General features: G+C 34.8%; 1 pseudogene; it reads left to right on the top strand.

Moving 5' to 3' along the window:
• Window positions 1–934: 934 nt before the first annotated feature.
• Window positions 935–1,329, top strand: LOC150007643 (small ribosomal subunit protein eS24 pseudogene; annotated as a pseudogene).
• The last annotated feature ends 19,046 nt before the right edge of the window (window positions 1,330–20,375 follow it).

A 20,375-nucleotide genomic window follows, 5' to 3' on the forward strand; every position in this document is an offset into this window, starting at 1 on the left:
ACATAGCTTGCATTCAAAATCAAAACATGTAATTATAATATGTGAAATATATAAGCTATTTGTAAAGTTAACACTCCAGGAGATTTATGCTGTAACTAATGATGAAGAAGCAGATGATGGTTTGGTTATTGTCAAAGAAAAATATGTTAGTGAGAAAAAAGCTGCCAAAAATATTGTAGTTCAGTTCAAAGCATCTTGAACAATAAGATCATGTTTCCACCAGGTTCTGTTTCAACATTTGGTATAACTTACATTGAAAATAGCTCTATTGAAGCTGTTCCCTCTAGAGCTATTTTAACACATTGATCTTCTAATTTTCTTTTCACTCTGAATGCTGATTAATTACAGGAAACTTGCCATTACAATGGATTATGGAGAGATGCATTGTGGGAATCCAGTTAGGATATTGAGGACATTTCACTGCTTTTAGGGCAGAGCTTGGCAAAGTGCAGCCCATTCAAAGGAAGCCAGACTGGAAATATCTCTTCCTTGTTTATGGATAATGCCATAGACTTTTACTAATTCATAATGGAGCTATATCCTTTTCATCCAGACAATTTAAACATTGAAAAGAAAAATAAAACTGCTGTGTGAGAACCTCCCTCACACAGGGCTTCATGTGAAGACCTGCCATCTACAGGCTTGCATTAAGAGTCACAAATCTGATGTCCATAAAAACAAACCTTTCCCTTGGTTTTTGCAAAATGTGTTTCCACATAAGTTTAAGCAAATTAAGCTTAGAAATAAAAATACAGCAAGCTATTTTTAAGTAAAATTAATATTTTATAAACTCCACATGTTAATTTTCCAGAATACACAAAGATGTCTTGATTTGCATAGTAAAAATCAAAACAGGATCACTTATACATTTTCACATACTCCCCACAAATATTCCATCAGCACATTGATTAGAATGTATAAGGTCTCAAAGATTAGCCACCATCATGAACAACACAGTGACTATCCGGACCAGGAAGTTCATGACCAACAGACTACCTCAGCGGAAACAAATGGTCATTGATGTTCTTCACCCTGGCAAGGCAACAGTACTCAAGACAGAAATTCAGGAAAAACTAGCCAAAATGTATAAAACCACACCAGATGTCATCTTTGTGTTTGGATTCAGAACCCATTTGGTGGCAAGACAACTGGCTTTGGCATGATTATGATTCCTTGGATTATGCAAAGAAAAATGAACCTAAACATAGATTTGCAAGACATGGCCTATATGAGAAGAAGACCTCAAGAAAATAGAGAAAGGAACATAAGAACAGAATGAAGAAAGTCGGGGGGACTGCAAAGGCCAATGTTGGCGCTGGCAAAAAGTGAGCTGGAGATTGGACAACAGAAGGAGTAAAGATTCTTCATTGACTTTATCTGTGCTGATGATGCAGGTTTTTCATGAGGATTAATAAAAGACCTTTTATGTTAAAAAAAAAAAAAAGAATGTATAAGGTCTCTTGAGAGAGTGTTTTTTTTTCATTACAGTCCATAAACCCAACTCTAGTGAAAGACAACATGCATTAATAGCTTTATCAAAAAAGGAGAAATAGCATTTAGAGATTCAAAACACTATTTTGAGGTTTTCCAGGTACCATAATGATAGTTTTTCTCACCACTGAATATTCATGACATCTCATAAAACTAATGATAAACATAAAAATTGATGTGAACGTTTGACTAATCTGCTCTTATTTGCTTGGAAGAGCTGTTGTAATTGCCTGGTTTGTAAATTAAACATCTGCTATGGGAATAAACAAAAACATAACTGAACATATTCAAATAAATTGAATTCACTTTGGTTCTATAAATTTTTTTATATGGACTCATCAATTTTATTACAGCTAAGCACAGGATTGCCACCAAAGTCAATGCATTTTTAGGTGTTCTATTTATAAGAATAACAGCTTTTTTTTTTCTCTAATAAAATGCAGATCATTTGTAGTTCACTTTTAAAGGAGTGTTTCAGTAACAGAACTCAACTGATTGAAGCAACTCGCCCTACGGTTGAACATGATGAGCTGGAGCTCCACTTTGAGGCCCCTTAAGGGTTTCATCAGAGCATTAAAATACTTCTCTATTCACAGCAGCACATGTCAAACAAGATACTCATTTCACTTTAGTGAAATTAATCTGTCTGGTGGTGGGCATAGTCATATTTTTCTAGTTTCTAAGCCATAAAAATGGAACATATAGCAGAACAGCTAACCAGATCAAGGACCACAATGAAAAAAAGAGAGAAGTTGGTTTGCTAAAATGTGGAAGTCACACCTTTGACATAATTATATATAAATACACACACACACACACACACACACGTAGCCTATTCCTTAATGCTAAAGATTTACTAAAATAATTCAATCAATAATTCAATTTTCTGTTGAGATTATCAGACAAACTAAGTATTTCAAACAACAGGCAAGTAAGTAATTGATGGAACTAATACTTAGCCATTGCAAAGAAGAAACTCATTATTAGGATGGCTGCCTGTCAGAGGAAGATGATGTAAGGTAGCAGAAAACAAAATATGAAATGACTCAGAAAGCCTTGACTTTTAATCTGTGTAAGGCACATTCCACATTATTGTTAGAAGTATGAGATATGGATGGCAACAAAAGACATATTTAGTGATGATCCACTTAAACTTTTGCATAATGATGATAACAATATAGACGTTGACAGAGTAGCTTCCATTTTTAAAAGAAAAACAAAATTTTGACTTGTCTGGTGAACCCAGAGCTTCACATTTACTTTACCTGAGATCACAGGTGTTAACCTGGAGACTTCACACCTATGCCTCTGGTGAGGTGAGTCTTTTCTGGCTCTTCATTTTCCCTAAAGAAAGAAGTGATTCCATCATTGCTCAATCGGGAGCCATATAAATTTAATGATGCCTATGGAAACTTGAAAGAGAGATTGTAGGGCCTGCAGGTTATCAAAAACTTCAATTACTAAACATATTTTGTTGAGGACATCTCATTTCTAGGCTTCTCTTATGAATTGAGACTTTTTAGTCAAGTAGGTCATGGTAGGATTCTAATCAAAATTTCAGGCCAGGGATTTGAAACTTAGGTAGATGGTGAGAGAGATAATCAAAATGATTTACTCAGTAAAACAAAATGAAAGACAGACTATGGGTTCATATAAGGATAGTGTCTTACTAAATCAAAATTCATTGGATAGCTAAGTGTCCCCTACTCAGAACATTCAAAAATCCATATCATACCCAGCCGGAGAGAACATGCAAGTAATACCAACTCCGACTTTCAAACTGTTCAAGAGGCTTTAATTTAATAGCAATAACAACCTTAGAGAAAATTCATCTTGTTTTAGTCTACTAGGTATGCTTTTAAACAGTATCTGAAATAGTCATTGCTTAATTTTATGCTTCATGGTGGTAGTAGCAATTAGGAGCAAATAGTTTCCATTGTAATGGATGAAAAAATAAACTTGTAATCTCTTATAGTGTTTTTAGCAGGACTTCATCCTCCTAAACACAGATTTAACTCTTATTCTTATAAGTGTATTTTGGGAGATAGAAAAAACAATACTGTTGTCTCTTATTGCCAAAAATAATTTATTTGATTTCAATAGCATAGATAACAAAACATACTGAAAGAAGTAGTCTTTTGTGCACTAACTAGAATCCATTTATTTTTTAAGTGCAGTCATTTAATAGTACATCTGTTGGATATTTTAACGAACTCTCAAAACTTTAAAACATGACAAAGTTTAGATTTATATATTTTTATGAAATTGCATATGGCATAAGATAGCATGCTTGATCTAGGGTGCTATAATAATTGCACTATTTTATTCTTTGGAGGAAATAGAAGGTAAGACCTAGGGTACTGCAGAAGGTATAGGAGGAAAACTGATGAAATAGAAGATTTGGAATAGGTTCTCTGAGAAGTGATGAATAAGTCACCAAGACCTGAAGGAGTGGGAGAAGTTAATAGGTAAATGGGGAGGGATGAGGAATACTTTATGAGAGGGAATAGCATGTGTCGAGGCCCTGGTGGGATAGATAGAATCTTCTTGCACTGCAGGAACTCCAAGGACAGCTTGACTCTAACACCAAGTTGAAGAGAGAGGGTAAGGGTTGAAGTAATGGCATTGGCAGGGTGAGATCACTGAGGGGCAAGGATGGGATGTGGAAGCATAGTGTAAAGGTCTGAAAGTAAGGGACTGGGAAAAGATGTGAGAAAGTAGAGTTCTGGAGTCCCAGGAGTAAAAGATAAACTGAGGCATGCTAAAAATTTTGTTTATTTGAGCAAAAATTGATATAAACAGAGTAGTATCCAATCTAGAAGATAAAAAGGAGCTCTGAAGAGTTGGGCAAAAAGTAAAATCTTTTATAGGTAGGTTGGATATTGCAAGGTTACTTTCCTTTAGGGGCTAGCCAGGGTCTATCAGGTAGATTACCTAACTAGTGCTAATCAGGTGATTCTTGACTGACTGATTTAAGATTCTATTTTGAGGCAAACTGAACTAATTAAGTTAATTCTAGGTTTGGTGATGTGGGACTTAGCATGACTCCATATCAGGCTGTTGTCTTATTTGTAACAGAAGAAATGGAGGTACAGAAGAGAGGAATGCAGTTGAAAGCCAGGTCTTCAGAAAAGTTATTTGGGCATTCTCTTAAAGGTTGAGAGTCAGAGAAGAGTCTGCAAACTTAAAAGAATAGCCTTAGGAATACCCAGAGCATGATATGGAAGTAGGAGAGAAAGACCAGGGGACAAGTAAGTAGAACTCTGAGTGCTCTGATAAAGTCCCACTAGGCAGCAGGAAGAGGAATAGATTTAAAACGATCATCTCTAAGCTTTAAGTCTGGAACTAATGTTACATCCTAATGAAAAACAAAGCATGTTTACTGGTCAGAAATGAGGGCTTCCAATCTTGTTGCAGGATTCAAGACTTATTTCAGATTCCGTATGGCCCTGTGACCATGGGAAATGTACTTAACCTCTTTATTTGTTTCCCATCTCTAAAAAGACAATAATAAAATTATCAATTTTCTTGAGTGGTTATGAGGACCAAATGCAATAACATATGTAAAGGGCTTCTTGATACATAATAGTCAATAAATATTAACCATTATTTTTTGTGTTCCTGCACAAACCACATATTTTTTACCTTAATTTTCTAAGGATATTGAAATTGGTTACAGCTAACAAGTTCTCTAGTTTATAGATCTATGATTTTATCATTAGAAGAGAAATATCTAAATATATTAATTATAAAAATAGAATTATTCAGTTTCCTATTTCAAAATTCTTGCCCAGGTGTCTTTTTCATTTATTATAAGATTGTCCTTTAAGTAGCTTTCTACTTTCTCTGTTCTTCCAGCTCTCTAATTCTATATTTTCTGAACATGGCCACCAAAATCCACTCATCTAGGATAGGATACCTATAAATTCTTTCACTTTTTAATGATTACACTGGGGAACAAAATTTTTCATGAGTTAGGTTTGACACTTGTTTTTGACTAACTTTTGACATCTCAATCCAAAAATGACTCCAGTTTTTCTTTACCACGTCAACTTTTTAAGGTACAGGATACCATCCCTTTGTCCCAAAAATCATACAAAATGTACATACAAAAGAAAATAAAGAAAAAATTACCTAAATATACAGTTTATTTAGAGTTATTTTATTCATATCAAGGCTATATATTGTTACTATAGGTCAAATTGTGTACAAGTAGATAAGCTCTGCTACCAAACATACATATTAAGGTATTTTATCTTTTCAAACGACAGGCTAGGAAATGCCAAAATGAGATATTGAAGCAGGCTCCTGCAGTTGGCAGAGCTTTAACAAATTGCTTCATGAGACCCAGTTTTATGTGCAGAGGTGGGAATATAATGTTCTTTCTGTCAACAAGTGGCTCATGTAGAATGTCTGGATCAACAGGTTTGAGGTCAGATCTTGGAGGCCAATTCGACTCTACTCAGTGTTTCTCATGAGCTCTGCTGTCCCACATGCACAGAAAATGGATACTTGGTGTATCTGCATTGCTGACCAAGAAGGAAGGAGACCATTTTAAGGTCAACATAGATGATCCAATTGTGCTTGTGGTATTGTAACAGATCAATGACTCTCTTTATGTCTTCATATTCTTCATGAAAACAAACCGAATAGCCAATTGGGACTGCACCAAATAAATTGTCATTGTGTAGAAGGACATTTCAAGCTCTGCTTAGAGCTATCAATGAACAGTCGCCATTCAGTTATGTTATAGATTGGAATTCCCAATTCCTCCATTAAACCATGTATGTTATGGCAATACACAAAGCCACCATCACTTCAAAGTACTGCAGAAATGCACTTTCTCTTGATCAAAAGTAGGATGCCTTTGCTCCTTTTTCAAGCAAGTTTTACCCATGCAGTCTTGATGCTAGGAGTTCTGAAGCCTTTTTGGATAGTCCCAAATCTCATGCCAAATCATTCAACTCATGCTGATCAAATCCCTTATAAACTGAGTCATCTTCAATTTCAAAATCTTCATCATTGCTCTCACTTAGTTCTTTACCATACTCCTGTTTTCAAGAGAGGGTAGTTCAATGAAAACTGACACTGGGATTTCAGTTCAATGAGGCACTGGGCATATAGCTGATGGTAGACTAGGATACTCTACATTTATTTTTCTTGTTATATCCTGACGTTTTCACTATACAAAAGTAAAAGTCACTTGAATGATCTCTGGGCTCTTGCCAAACCAAATGGCAATTTATCATGTGTTCCCTTCTTCCATGTCCATAAACTCTCAACACACTGTTTGCATACCTTGTGAGGGGCCCAAGACTTATCTTGACCACCAACTTATACTTTAAAATATGCAAAATAGGCTTGCCTGACAAATGCACTGATGTTTTTCTTTTGACTGGGAATGGTGAAACTGCCACAGATATAAAAAATGAATCAGTGTTGTTTAGGCACTTATGATGAGAAATAGCAGAGGCAGACATGATCTGAAGGAAAGGAAATAAGTACATATGTAAATAAAAAAATACATTCTGCTAACTCCTTGTATATAGACAAAACCTTGGACTACACTTCGGAATATGATTCACTATATATAGTGGCACACAACCTCTCACTACACTGTCTTATGTGTAACTGAATAGCCTAGACAAATATGAACCTGTCGCTGGTCTCCAAGATCATCCCCCACCCCTCCTGACTCAAGGGAGGTTTGCTCTCAGCCAATAGGAGAGCACTAGTGCTTGCCTCAGTCCAGGCTCCAGCCAGCCTAGAGTGGTCGCATTAAGATAAGCTGTACAGAAAAAAACTTGATGTGTTAGAAGAAAACTAACTACAGTTTTGAAATCAGCATGCTTAGTTAAGTCTAGAACAGCTAAAAAATCTAACTCAACAGGAATGTTAAAAATTGTTCCCCTTTGTTATTTAAGTAAGATGTGACAGAAATGGTAGCTTGCACAAATATCAATTATCTCCTTTTTAGAAACTAAGTGTTTTCAGCTGCTTAAAAGTCAGTTGTCTTTTTTAGTCTTCCTTGTTGCAAGGTATGGTCAAATGATTAAAGATCTGGCCAATCTGAGACAAATGAATATGGTTTTTATTCTTCTTTCTTCTTCCTGCTTACTGGAATGTGAATGTGAAACCTTACCTAAAGCAGCCATCTAGAAGAATAAGGTGGAAGTCATGTGATTATAATGGAGAAGCAGTGAATTAAAAGAGACATGTGTGCATCTCCAGCCACATGCCACTATACCAGCCTAGGCTCACCTTCACCTTTTTTTTTTGTTGTTTTTTTTTATGTAAGTAACAAGTCACTTTTATTTTGCTTAACCCAGTTAACTTTGCATTTTCATCACTGTCACCAAGATAGAGATATAGAGATATATGGATAGAAAGATAATTACACAGATAGATATCAATGTCTATTGGTACACATAAAACAATATTGAATAGATATTGATAGTGATATATCTATTCATAGATATACCAAAGAAGGACATTAATTTCATACAAATTAGAATTTATTTCATTGTCACAATTACTTTGAAACTTTAAACAAGCTTGAACAAATGAAGTTTCTTAAGCAATATAAAAATATGTTTATAAATCCATATTCATACAGGTCTATTAAATCATAGAAACTCACTAATGGTTTAGCACTTGTGAAGGTCAAAAATATAGTCCTAAAATGCAAAGAAATTTGATTGATCAGATCAAATTTTATTCAAGAAAAATAAATCTACTTAAATATAAGGTAGGAGAAGTGAAGAAGGAGGATCCTATAAGATTATAAATATCTTAGAACACACATAAAAAGTAAAAAATAATCAGACAGACTAGGAAGTATATGAATTAAGTAGTCAATAGAAGTAGTTCCTAAAGAATAGTCCTAATTAAATAACTCAAAATATGATATCTCATTGCTTAAGCTACCAAAAGAATGAATCAAATGTAATTGATTCATTCTAGTCTATGAGTTGGTCCACCTTTACACAAATGTCCAGTTCTGATCCAATTGCTATGCCCCAAAGTATTTAAGTCATATGATGGTGTCATTGATGCTATACCTCAGGTGAAAAGATTGTTTTAGAATGGAATCTAAGGACATAACAGTTATCAGCTTCTTTAATATACTAATATTTAGTAATTTGTTAATTGTGATATGAATATGCTTTTATAACCAAATTGGTCATTACTTAGAAATCAAAATTCATTATTACCCTCTTCTATGTGAGATTGTGTGAAGATTTATAAAGTAATATTAAATTTATTTTTGCTTAACTACTTAGAGAAAATTTACTTTATCATGACCTATACTCTACTCTAATCATAAAAATAGTTAGCAGAACTTAAAATACTACATGAAAAAAATTATTGTGACTAAGCAAGTTGATAGACATTTTTGACAATTAATCCAATATGGTCACATAAGTCTCATAAAAGGTAAGGAATTCTATTTCTAAAACATGCTATGTCTTTAGTATGAAGATGCCTATTGTATGTATTCATATTTTTGAGTGAATGAACTGTCTAAAACACATTGACTACAATTTATATGAGGTAAAGTTAAATGGCAATCATCCAAAAAAGAGCTTAATATTGCCATAGAGAAAGTATTAAAGATGTTAATCTCTCAGAGAAAGTAGTAGTTGCATATGGCAGATTCCTGAGACTATTATTAGCCCTAGAAGTGCTCCAGAGAATTAAAGTTATCATCTAAGGATCCTACGTTTCATCAAGAAAGAATTCAGACTAATTAGTGGGTTTTGTTTACACAAATAATTTTATTTACATAACTGTAATTAGTATTATCACTCTCAATGTGCTCTGTTAATGACTTTTGTGAAGTTTTCACCTAAACAAAACATGAAATAGTGCAAGATATCCAGTCTTGCTGTAATTGATAGTAGGCCACTAGTAATAAAACTTTATATAAAGGCTAAATTTTAAAAGCAAATAAATACAGCAAAACAATACTAACATAAACTCTCCAGGGGGAAAAAAAAAGAATACACTTTCTTCAAAGTGAGGTTGATTTTTTTCATTTTTCATATTCTATCAGCAAACTATATCCCAAATGTATGTACATAAAACAATGTACTTAAAATGTACAGAAACACATTTATACAAATACATACACACTGATATAATCTAAAGATTTTATTTAAAAAATAAAACAAGAAATGGGTTTTATTTTAAACTTTTTTATAAAATTATTATCTTTTGTAATTTTAGCATCATAGTCAATGATTAATAGATGTTCATTCTATAAAATATCACTTGTGTCCAAAACCATGCTTTAAAATCAAAATTTTAAATCTCTAGGTTAAATTTTACAATTTAGAGTTTAAAGAGAACTTAGAGGAAATGTAAGCCAACTTCCCCATCTAAGGAAGGACTACAGACTAATTTTCACTTATTGATCCTAGGTTAGCCCTTGAGCATGGAGTAAAATCAACCTCTCTTCTGCTCTAGGTAAGAACATTCTGAATTATGGAAAATGATCATTTTTCTCCTTTGTTCATTTGTTTTTGCAGTTCTAATACATTTAACAAAATTTCCTGTGTCACAATATATGACATGATTTTCAGATCCCTTCCACCTCTTCTGTATTAAAGGACAAATCATACCTGACCAAGGCTACCATACCACAAATGCTTTCTGTGGCCTCTTAAATATTAGATGTTCTTTAAAAAAAGTTTATTGAATTTATTGGAGTGACATTGGTTAATAAACTTATATAGGTTTCAAGAGTACAATTCTATAATATATCATCTGTATATTGTGTTATGTGTTCATCACCCCAAGTCAAGTCTCCTTCTGTCACCATTCATCCCTCCTTTATCCTCTTCCACCTCCCCCTACCTCCTTTCTTTCTGGTAAGCAACATACAGTTATCTGTGTCCATGATTTTTTTTTTTTTTTTTTTTGCTTAATGCCTTTGTTACAGAACCCCTGGGCTGCTCCAATTGAAACCTAGCACCCACGGGCTATTTAGTTAGGGGCCTGATTGCCCACCGCCAGAATTATAACTCTCAATACCAGAGTTTAGTGAAAAGAAAAAGAATTGTTTATTTAATAGTTATATAGATTTAGATTATTTGCAGATTTCTGCTGTTAAGTCTTATGTTCCTTAAAACACCCACAAACACATATTTCTTTCTCCCCCTACCAAACCAGGCTAGTTTTAGAAAAGTTAGAGAAACTATTTCCCTACTTCCTAGACACAGTTCAGCTTTACTGGTAGCTGCCAATCATTCAATTCTGATTGGGAAGGTCTTTCTGTGTTGTGGTGCCCGCCAGCTTCCAATCCAGAACTGCGTGAATTCCCAGCCTCCTTTTAAGCTGCATGGAGTTTTCCCTTCTTAAAGCAGCATGGTGTGCCCTCTTAAAACCGCATGGTGTACCTTTCTTTGTAATCCGCATGGAGAACTTCTCAAAACTGCATGGTCAGTCCCGTTAAAATGTCTGCCGCTTATTTTTAAATCCCTGACTGCGTCCTGTGATGCAGTTGGCATGGTCCCCAGTTCTGACCATTCACAGAACCTCACGCAGGCTCTGTAAGCTCTTTTAGTACCATCTCAGGGTCCGAGACCCCTCCCATCTTCTTGAGGCCTTGTAAGCATCAAACCATTTGCATAACAAAGACACTAGCCACTAGCCCCAGGCATGTGATGGCATCCTGAAAGCTGCTTCATTCTCCCCATCCCCCAGCCACAAGCTCTGGGGGTTTTTGGACACCCGCTTTCTGTAACACCTTCACCTTCACTCAGCTCCCCAACTCACTTTCCTTTTGACAGCTGTCAGTCTTTCCTCTGTATCTATTAGTCTGTTCCTATTTTGTTTGTTAGCTTATTTTGTTCATTAGATTTCACATATAAGTGAAAGTATATGATATTTGTCATTCTCTGAATGGTTAGGGATAATAGACTTATATAAGGTTGCTTAATTATCAGATTGTTTCTTGAGAGCAAAATCTACTTGCCTTAGTCAACATGGGCTGCTATACCAAAATACCATGGACTGAGTGGCTTAAACAAAGACATTTATTCATCATAGTTCTGAATACTAAGAAGTCCAAGATCAAGATGCAGGCATGATTGGTTCTTGATAGAGTTCTCTTCCTGGCTTGCAGATGGCTGCTATCTCCCTGGGTGCTCTTGTTTCTTTCTTTGGTGTATATGTGCAGAGAGAAAAAGGTCTCAGTCTCTTCCTCTTCTTATGAGGGCACTAACTTCATCATAAGGGCACCACCCTCATGACCTAACCTAAACCTAATTACTTCCCAAAGGTCTCCCCTCCCCAAATACAACCACATTGAGAGTTAAGGCTTCAACATGTAAATTGGGAGGTGGGGGGGGAACAAGCATTCAGCTCACAATACCCTTCCTATGTTATTCTTCATGTAGCTAGAGTGACATTTGGCACAAATAGATATTCAATAATGGAATAAAGGTTCACAATTTATATTATCAATATGTTTTCTTAGGATGTGACTAAAGAATATATCTCATATAGATCATTTCCTAGAATATTGTGAAAACTTTTTACACTATCAAGCTGATTGTTAAGTATCATTAAAGCAAAAAAATTATTGTAAAGATGAGCTCTCCATAATTATAGGTAAAATGTCATAACTTAATTATATCTCTTAGTTCTCTTATAGATTGAAGCCTAGGTTAAATCTTTAGGTCATGCTTGAGACTCTTTTTCTAAATATAAACTAACTTCTCTGTGAACAAAAATATAATAAAGACAGAGCAGCACTCCAGCCATTGCTAATTTGTCACCATACCAACATGGATTATTGATCAGTCACATTATTAATTAAACAAGGCAGTAATAAATATTCTTTTCAACAAGGAGGATGGGTTCAAGTTCCAAGTGAAGAATCATTTTTAATCTATTAAATTAAAAACAAAAAAACCTCAGAATTGTTTTTTGTCTTTGGGAAATTGTTGGAAATCACTTTCCTGCTTCTATATTGATTAATGGTTGTTAACATTTTTTTCCTATTTAATATAGCTAGGGATGTATTAATAATGCTTTTTTAAAAAGGTAACTTTCTAAAAGGGAACAAGGAAGAAGTATATCATTATATGGTTTGCAAATCTTCTCTAAGTGATTATGATAAAGAACAGTCAACACCACCACATCAGCTAAAGCCCCTCCATGCTCACAGAATCATTGTATTTCAAATCGAAGAGCATTCTGTTCCCACATTAAACATTATAACCCCAAAGAGAACAAAAGCATCATTTTTAATGTTATTGTTGTCATTTTGGTCAGGAAAGACAGATACATTTCTAATTATCAGGCCAATGAAAATAAAATCCAGTATGTCATATATCTGATTTAAAAAATATATAAAAAGCATGCTAGTAACCAACAACTATTCAATGAGAAATAGGGTAATCAATCAAAACAAGCCATAAAAACTTGGTGTGCTGAAAAGCCTCTGCCTCTAAAATTGAACTTTAAAGTAGAGTGTGCATGCATTGCACAATGATCAATGCATTCATGGCAAATGCCATCATCTGAATATACAATTATAAGCATCAGTTTCCGTCAGGGCTGAGCAATTCTTCTGTTTTTGGTGCTTTCTAAAAGTGCAGTGGAGATAGCTTTTTGTTTAAAATAGAGGGATCTGTAGAAAATGCACCTTTTTCAATGGTATTATCCTTCTATGTCAAGTCATGAAAAAATGATTTAGAATTTTTGTTTCTTGGAAGTATGTAGAGTTGAGGGGAAAAAAAGTTTCCCTCTTAGCTAGCCTCATAATGAATGGCCTAATCATTAGAAAACCCATTTAAAATCTTTTACTTGCAATTTCCTGAAAATAGCCATGGTTCTTTCTATATTGAAAACCTTCTAGGGAAGCTTTTATTTTATGTCAGACAAATAATAAATAATGTCCATATGCTACTTTGTATAAGAAAGCTGGAGGTTGAGATGGAATAAAGTTCAGAAGACTTTTTCTGAGTTAAGAGAGAAAAAGCTATGCAGATCTTATTGTTCTGTACAATGTGCAACCCTAGACATGCAGTCACTTGAACATTGTCTTAACAAACTGAAGGTCATTCAGGTTTCAGTAAAAGTAAATGAACTACAAACTGAAATTGAAAATAGAATATTTTTAAGGACATACTTTATTATCAACAAATGTTGTTGCCCCAGAATAAAATGACTTTGGAAAAAGAATTTCTGCCATGTCCACAAATCCTCCAGGACTCTACATCCCTGCCCCTTTGTTACTGTCACAGTTGTCTATCTTGGCCCTCTTGGGCACAGCCTTTTTAGCAGGACTAATACCAGCCTTTTCTCAGGCTACCTTTAGTTAGATCAGACTGGGGGTCAATAAAAACCAAGTTTCTTGTAGTCAACAAATGTTTACCTCTAAGCCCATTTGGACAGTGTCTTTGTCTAAATCCTCTGCTAGAATTACTGTGTCTAATTTCACCACTTTTTACCCTGGCCATAGTGACCTAGAATCTAGAGAGATGAAGAACATCCTGAAGTCAGGTTACTTAAGTTGGTATCCTATCTGTCACTTATTAGCTATATAAACAATCCATCTTCTCATTCAGAATATGTGACCTAGATAATTCTCAATCTTTAGAGTTGTTTTCATGAGTAAATGAGTTAATACACTTAAAATAACTATAATAATGCAAGACCCAAATTAAATATATCATGATAAGTAGAGAAAACACACATTGTCATGGTAGTTGAGAGAAAATTAACCCCACTGTGGAAGGAGGGGCCAAAAACTATACAAAGACAGAAATCACAGTGCAGACCTTAGAAAATCAATAGCAGTGTGGTAGAGAGAAGGTCTAATATGAGTTGGCAATATACAAATATGTAGCTCCGAGAGTGGTCATGAAGAAAGTGGTCATAAGTATAAGAACACAGCTTATTAAAACCCCTGAGTGTGTTAATTAATGTGGAATTCAGACCTGCAGCAGGTTAGGAATATTTTTCAAATATTCCTTATGAGGGTAATGAAACTAATTGCATTTGAGAGCAAGTCCCTTTAATAAAAGTGAGAGGAAAAAAGCTAAGAGGCTCAAAAACGCAAAGTTTTGTAGTGGGTTTTATTTTAAAATGTTTAACTCTGTGAAGGGGTTCTGGATAGTGAGTGAGAGGAGAGCAATTTGCAACAGATACATTGCAATACACAAGATCAAAAGCAGGTGGAAAGTTACTGTGCCTCTTCTAAATACATTTTGGATCTGTGGATGTCCTTATTTGGTTGAATTATGAATACTCATGTAAGTCTGGTCTGACATGATAAAAGTATTAGAAGTAAGTGTAAGTAAAAATGACATGAAAAACATGGCAACAGAATCTTGTCCAAAGCTGAGAGAAGAAAATAGTAACAACTTCCATATTACCAAGTGAGATGATGGAGTTTTCAGGGACAGCTGAGGGGAAGTTGCCTGGAATATAGACACTGTCTAAGGAAGGTGGTGGGGAGCATGTTCAGGAGAGATGAAAAGCCTTTCAAGGCATATAGTGTAAAAAAACAAAGATTAGGAAATAGAAATTTAGAGGTGTATCAAGATCCAACCAAGGGACTTGTGTGCATGGGTGTCCACAGCAAAAACTTTCCTGGCGTGTGTCACCACAGGGCAGGGTCCCTACAATGACTCACCAACACACCCAGCACTCCATAAGCTTTGGGATCAGTTATGTAAATGAGTCAAGCATGTTCTAACTAATCTCATTGTTTTAATTTTGCAATGGGGTAAATGAGAGGCTGCTATGCTAAAAGGAGTCTTTATATTTTAGTCTCTCACATATTAGGGGGTGGCAAGATTGGTATAATTACCCTCAAACTGCTGTACATATGCTAGCAGTAAGATAATGCTTATTCATACCTTGGTGTGTGTTTCAGAAATGTCTTACGTACCAATTACAGTCCATTCAGCCATATCCCTCATGATGAAGCCACTGCTGAACCAACCAGCTCTGTGTATACACCAACAGAATTCACATAGGCACAAGCTAAGAGAGTTTTGTTTGATGTTCACACTACACACTCCTCACCTCCAGCCCTGGGACCTTCCTGACAATGGTGAGACATAGATGTCATATACCCCCAACTTGATGCTCACTCACATGCAAACCAGAAGCTCAGTGGGGTATTGCATTAAGACCTTGTAAGGTAAACTCTTAAGAAATTAGATATATGAACAAGTGAATAGTTCTGTTTTGTTTTGTTTTTCTTTTTCCTTCTTGAGTGTATGGTTCTCAGAATCAATTATTTATAACCTTTTTTTACAAGCCATCAGAAGATTGTCCTAAGATTAAGCAGTAAAGTTTCTGGACCCAATGTTTATGTGGGCATAGCAAGGAGTTTCAATTCTCACATTATCTACTCAGAGAGAGCACAAGATCTCTGGGCTCAGGGGTCAGTTTTGTGAAACTTCCCCTCACGTTCAAACTTTATAAGTGGATTGCAAGCCCAGATAATATCACCTGTACTTCTGACTCACTGTCTATAAATTGGAGATTCCAACAACCTTTCCCTTGGGCTTGCTTAATTTGTTAGAGTGGCTCATAGAACTCAGAGAAACATTTTTATTACTGAATTGCCACTTTATTATGCAAAGTGTAGAGTGTGGGGAATAGTCATGGAACTTCCATGTTCTCTCTGAGCACACCACTGTCCTAGCAGCTCCAAGTGTTCAACCTGAAAGCTCTCTGAACCTCTCCTTTTATGTTACTATGGCGTGTTTGATTAAATCATGGTGCATTGGTAATCTTAAGCTCCTCTCCCTTTCCCAGAAATTGGGTGACTCTAAAAGTTCCAACCCTGTATTCAAGGTTGAGTCCTCTGGCAACCAGTCCCTATCCTAGAGTGCTTTCCAAAAGTTACCTCATTACATAAACTCCATAGCAGTGGAAAGGAGCCTTTTATAAATAAGGACACTCATTTCACCTTGATGGCTTGAAAGTGATTTTAGGAACTGAGGAAAAGAGACCATTTTTAATACAATAGATGCTTCCTTTGTTCCCAGGACATTTCAAGTCTTGGGAGTTGTGAGCCAAGAACCATGGACAACTACTAAATCATCTGAATGACCAAATACATATTTCTTATAAATCACAATATCACAAGCAATCACACTTGACATTAGGTGGTGGCCAGATTATTAATGTTCCTATAGATGATGTCCCTCACTCCCTTACTTTCCTGAATTTTCCTTACTCCCATGTGCTGGGATTATATTCCTAGATAAAGTAGCAACTTAAGTCTTTATCTGAGGCTCTCTTTTCTGGGGACTTGTGGTGAGGATATTTGGTACCAAATTTGTTCCAAAAAGAGAACCAGAAAAATAGGATTTGAGAGCTTGTATCACTCAGTTCTTCAGTGGTTCTATGGATTTCATTGCTAGTGATGGTGACATAACCTAGTAAGACACCTGTGTGACAGAAGATTAAAGATAATCACGTCAGTAGTGTTTTTAGGGGAGCAGCAGTATGGAGCAGGCCACAAAATCCTCTCTTAAGAAAATGGCGAGTAGTTGTGTTACCAAGCAAAGCAGGGCTCATTCAAATAGCAATCCTTCTTCCTCATGGTTCCCCCCAATTTTAAATGTTGACCACATACCTCCTTATTATGAAAAGTATCTTAAGCTGTACCCAGCACAGCTTCCCTTCAGGAAAGGCTCAGCCTTGTCAAAGATATGCAAATTATCTCGAATTGTATTATACACTCTTTTACTGGCCTTTTACCCAGGCAATAGTACAGCTATTATCTGGCTACTAGCCTGCCATAGATATGCAACATACCTTAAAAGTCATATTATCTCTTTCTCCCATGCCCAAAACCATGGGCTGTGGGGACTTTTGGGAGGATCCCTGCCCTGTTAAAGTATGATAGATATTTTTAGGGTAATGAAAAAGTTTTACATCTATTGTGGTGACAGTTAAATGAACCTACACATTAGCCCATATTCACTTATCTGGGCAGTTAAAAAGAGTGCATTTTAATATGTAAACCATATCACAAATTCTTTGATTTATTTAAAAAATGTGAAGCAAGTCCATTAACTTAATGCAATCCTATGAAATCAAATAATCATAGTCAATAGTTGTTGGTAATTTTTTTTTAAAGTACAACCTCATTTACATTTGAAGAAAAATGCAAAATAACAATATTTTTTCAAGTTAGCTAATTAAATTTAATGGATACATTCTCTGTATCCATGATTCTGTCTCTTTTCTTGTTTGCTTAGTTTTTCAAATTCAATTGTTGATAGATATGTATTTATTGCCATTTTATTGTTCATAGTTTTGATCTTTCCCTTAGGATAAGCAGCCTCTGGGACAACTTCAAGCAGTCCAACATTTGCATCCTAGAGGTGCCAGAAGGAGAAGAAAAAGAGCAAGAAATTGGACATCTTTCTCAAAAAAATAATGAAAGAAAACTTTTCTAATTTAATAAAGAAAATAGACATGCAAGTCCAGAAAGTACAAAGAGTCCCAAACAAGACAGATGCAAAGAGGCCCACTCCAAGACACATCATAGTTAAAATGTCAAAGGTCAAAGCTAAAGAGAAAATCTTAAAAGCAGCAAGAGAAAAGTAATTAGTTACCTAGAGAAAAGTTCCCATAAGAAGAGGCAATATAACCACAGCTGAATATTTAGATTTAAAAGGTAACTGAACATATTCGTTACCAACAGTGACTTCTAAGACTATATATGAACACATGCAAAATTTATATTTCAAGTATGTATGTATAGTTATTGAGAAATATACCCGAATGGCATAAGAGCAGAGATGAAGCTGAGCACTCAGTATGTGTGTGGTTCCTAGCACAAGCATCAGATGGTGAAAACTTGCCAAAAACATCTAATTTTTTTGTACAAACTGTAAAGCTATCAAAGTTATGCAATCTTGACACCCAGATCCTTAGAGCAAAGGTTTCTTTATGTGAGTTTTGTATTTAATACAGGAAACAGTCATATTCCCTTTTCTTTTCCTCATTCTAGACATGGGATATCACACATTTTGTAGCACACTCCTCCATGCCAACCCCCCCATACATATACATTCCTTTATAAAGAAATAACAGTTCATAAAAATAAATATTCTTGGAATTTTGCTGTGCTCTCATTGCTCAAAGAATATTAAAGGTTAGAGTCAGATTTTGGTGGAAATCACAATAATCCTGTTTTCTGATCCTCAACACAATAGTCATTTTATTTAATTTTTTTTCATGTATTTGTTTGTTTGTCATAGATGGGGCAACCCTGATTGCTTAGTTCATAAATCCAATGTCATCTATATCTGGAATCATGTTGCTCTTATTATAGAATATTACATTCTTTACCAAGTTTTATACTACACATTAGCACTACCTGAGACCACTTGTGTGTCTGGCACAGAATCTTGGAAATACATTTTTTAATAGGATTTTTTAATGTGACTTTAATATGCAGATTTATGCTTTACTGTATTTTCAAGTTCATAGTGATAGCTAAAACAGATTTCGTATTTGTTATTTAAAAACCCATCAGAATTCTAAAATATATGCAATGTGGTCCATTCTAGTAGATAAAATTTTTTATCCCATGAGAGCATCAAAGAGAAGGTGACATTAAAGCTGGATTTTAAGTCTCTTAAGTAGCTTGTCACACATAAAGAAAGAAGTTTGTGTAGAAGGAGAACAAGATCTGTTTTATAAAAATGGCCAATACTGTGTTGGCAATAAAAACATCAGGCTGTAAAAGAAAGAAAGCACAGGAATATACTTATAACTAAAATATGTGACACAGTTTTAGTGAGAAATTATGGATCTTTCCCATAAAACTTAATTGTTTAATTTCTTTCATATATGAACAAACCACATTTTTAGGCCTATAAACTCATTGACAACATGAAAAAAAAAATTATATCCAGGCTGCAATATGGAAGTGTAGGCAAGATGGGTGTCAGAGAGAGCTATAAATAGGAAGATGGTAGATTTAATTTATGAAAAGTTCTTTTTTTCTTATTTTAATACATTTTATAATTTGAAACATAGTAATTTAAATTAAACTAATTTCATATTGCCTGTAAAGAGTCTTGACTACTTAAACATCAGGCATCTATTACTCATAGAGTAATATTATTAGCTATTTATTTTTAAATGGCAGCTTCTGATGAACTTCAGGAAAATTTAATAACTTTAAATAACTTTATTTCACATTTTTTAAACATTTCTCTGAATATATTTTTCCTAAAATTGATTTCTAAAGTCCATTAATATAAGTTTTCTAAAACAAGAGTAAACATTAGATGTTTTAATACAGACTAAATAATACAGTTCAAATATATTTAATTTTAATATATCTAGGTCTTTTCTGTTCCAGTCATGTGTATTGACTTCTCAGTTGTGATATGCAGAGTAATTATAACACATAGATTTATTTATCTTTTTCCAGAGAAGAGTTAAGTTTAGGTTGCCTACATAAATAGCTATAGTACAATATGTTAAAATAAAATTTAAACCAGATGAATAGAGTGGTTCAATAAAAAAAAAAGGAAAATTATGGTAAAGTCAAAAGTGAGATTGTTAATGTAGGCAACAAATTGGTTACAGGAAGGGAACAAGTGGAACTAAACATTAAGCCTGAGTAACTAAGAAGGATGTGACACCCTAAGGGACAGTCACATCCTCTGCCAAAGAAACTTAATCTTGGAATAGGCAGACAGAGAAGAGAGGCTTTCCAATCTCCCCAGGGAAAAAAGGGCCCCTTCCTATAGATAACTGGGTTGGCGGGGTTCAGGAGAGAACCAGTAAAAGGGAAATTCCTCTGCTAAGGCATATGCAGTAGAAACTAGATGATGAAGCAAACCATGGGGCATATGCAGGAGGAGCCAAAATGGTGACCA

This window comes from Furipterus horrens, unplaced genomic scaffold (assembly GCF_987537825.1).
Source record: "Furipterus horrens unplaced genomic scaffold, mFurHor1.1.pri manual_scaffold_6, whole genome shotgun sequence".
In the NCBI taxonomy this organism is placed as follows: domain Eukaryota; kingdom Metazoa; phylum Chordata; class Mammalia; order Chiroptera; family Furipteridae; genus Furipterus; species Furipterus horrens.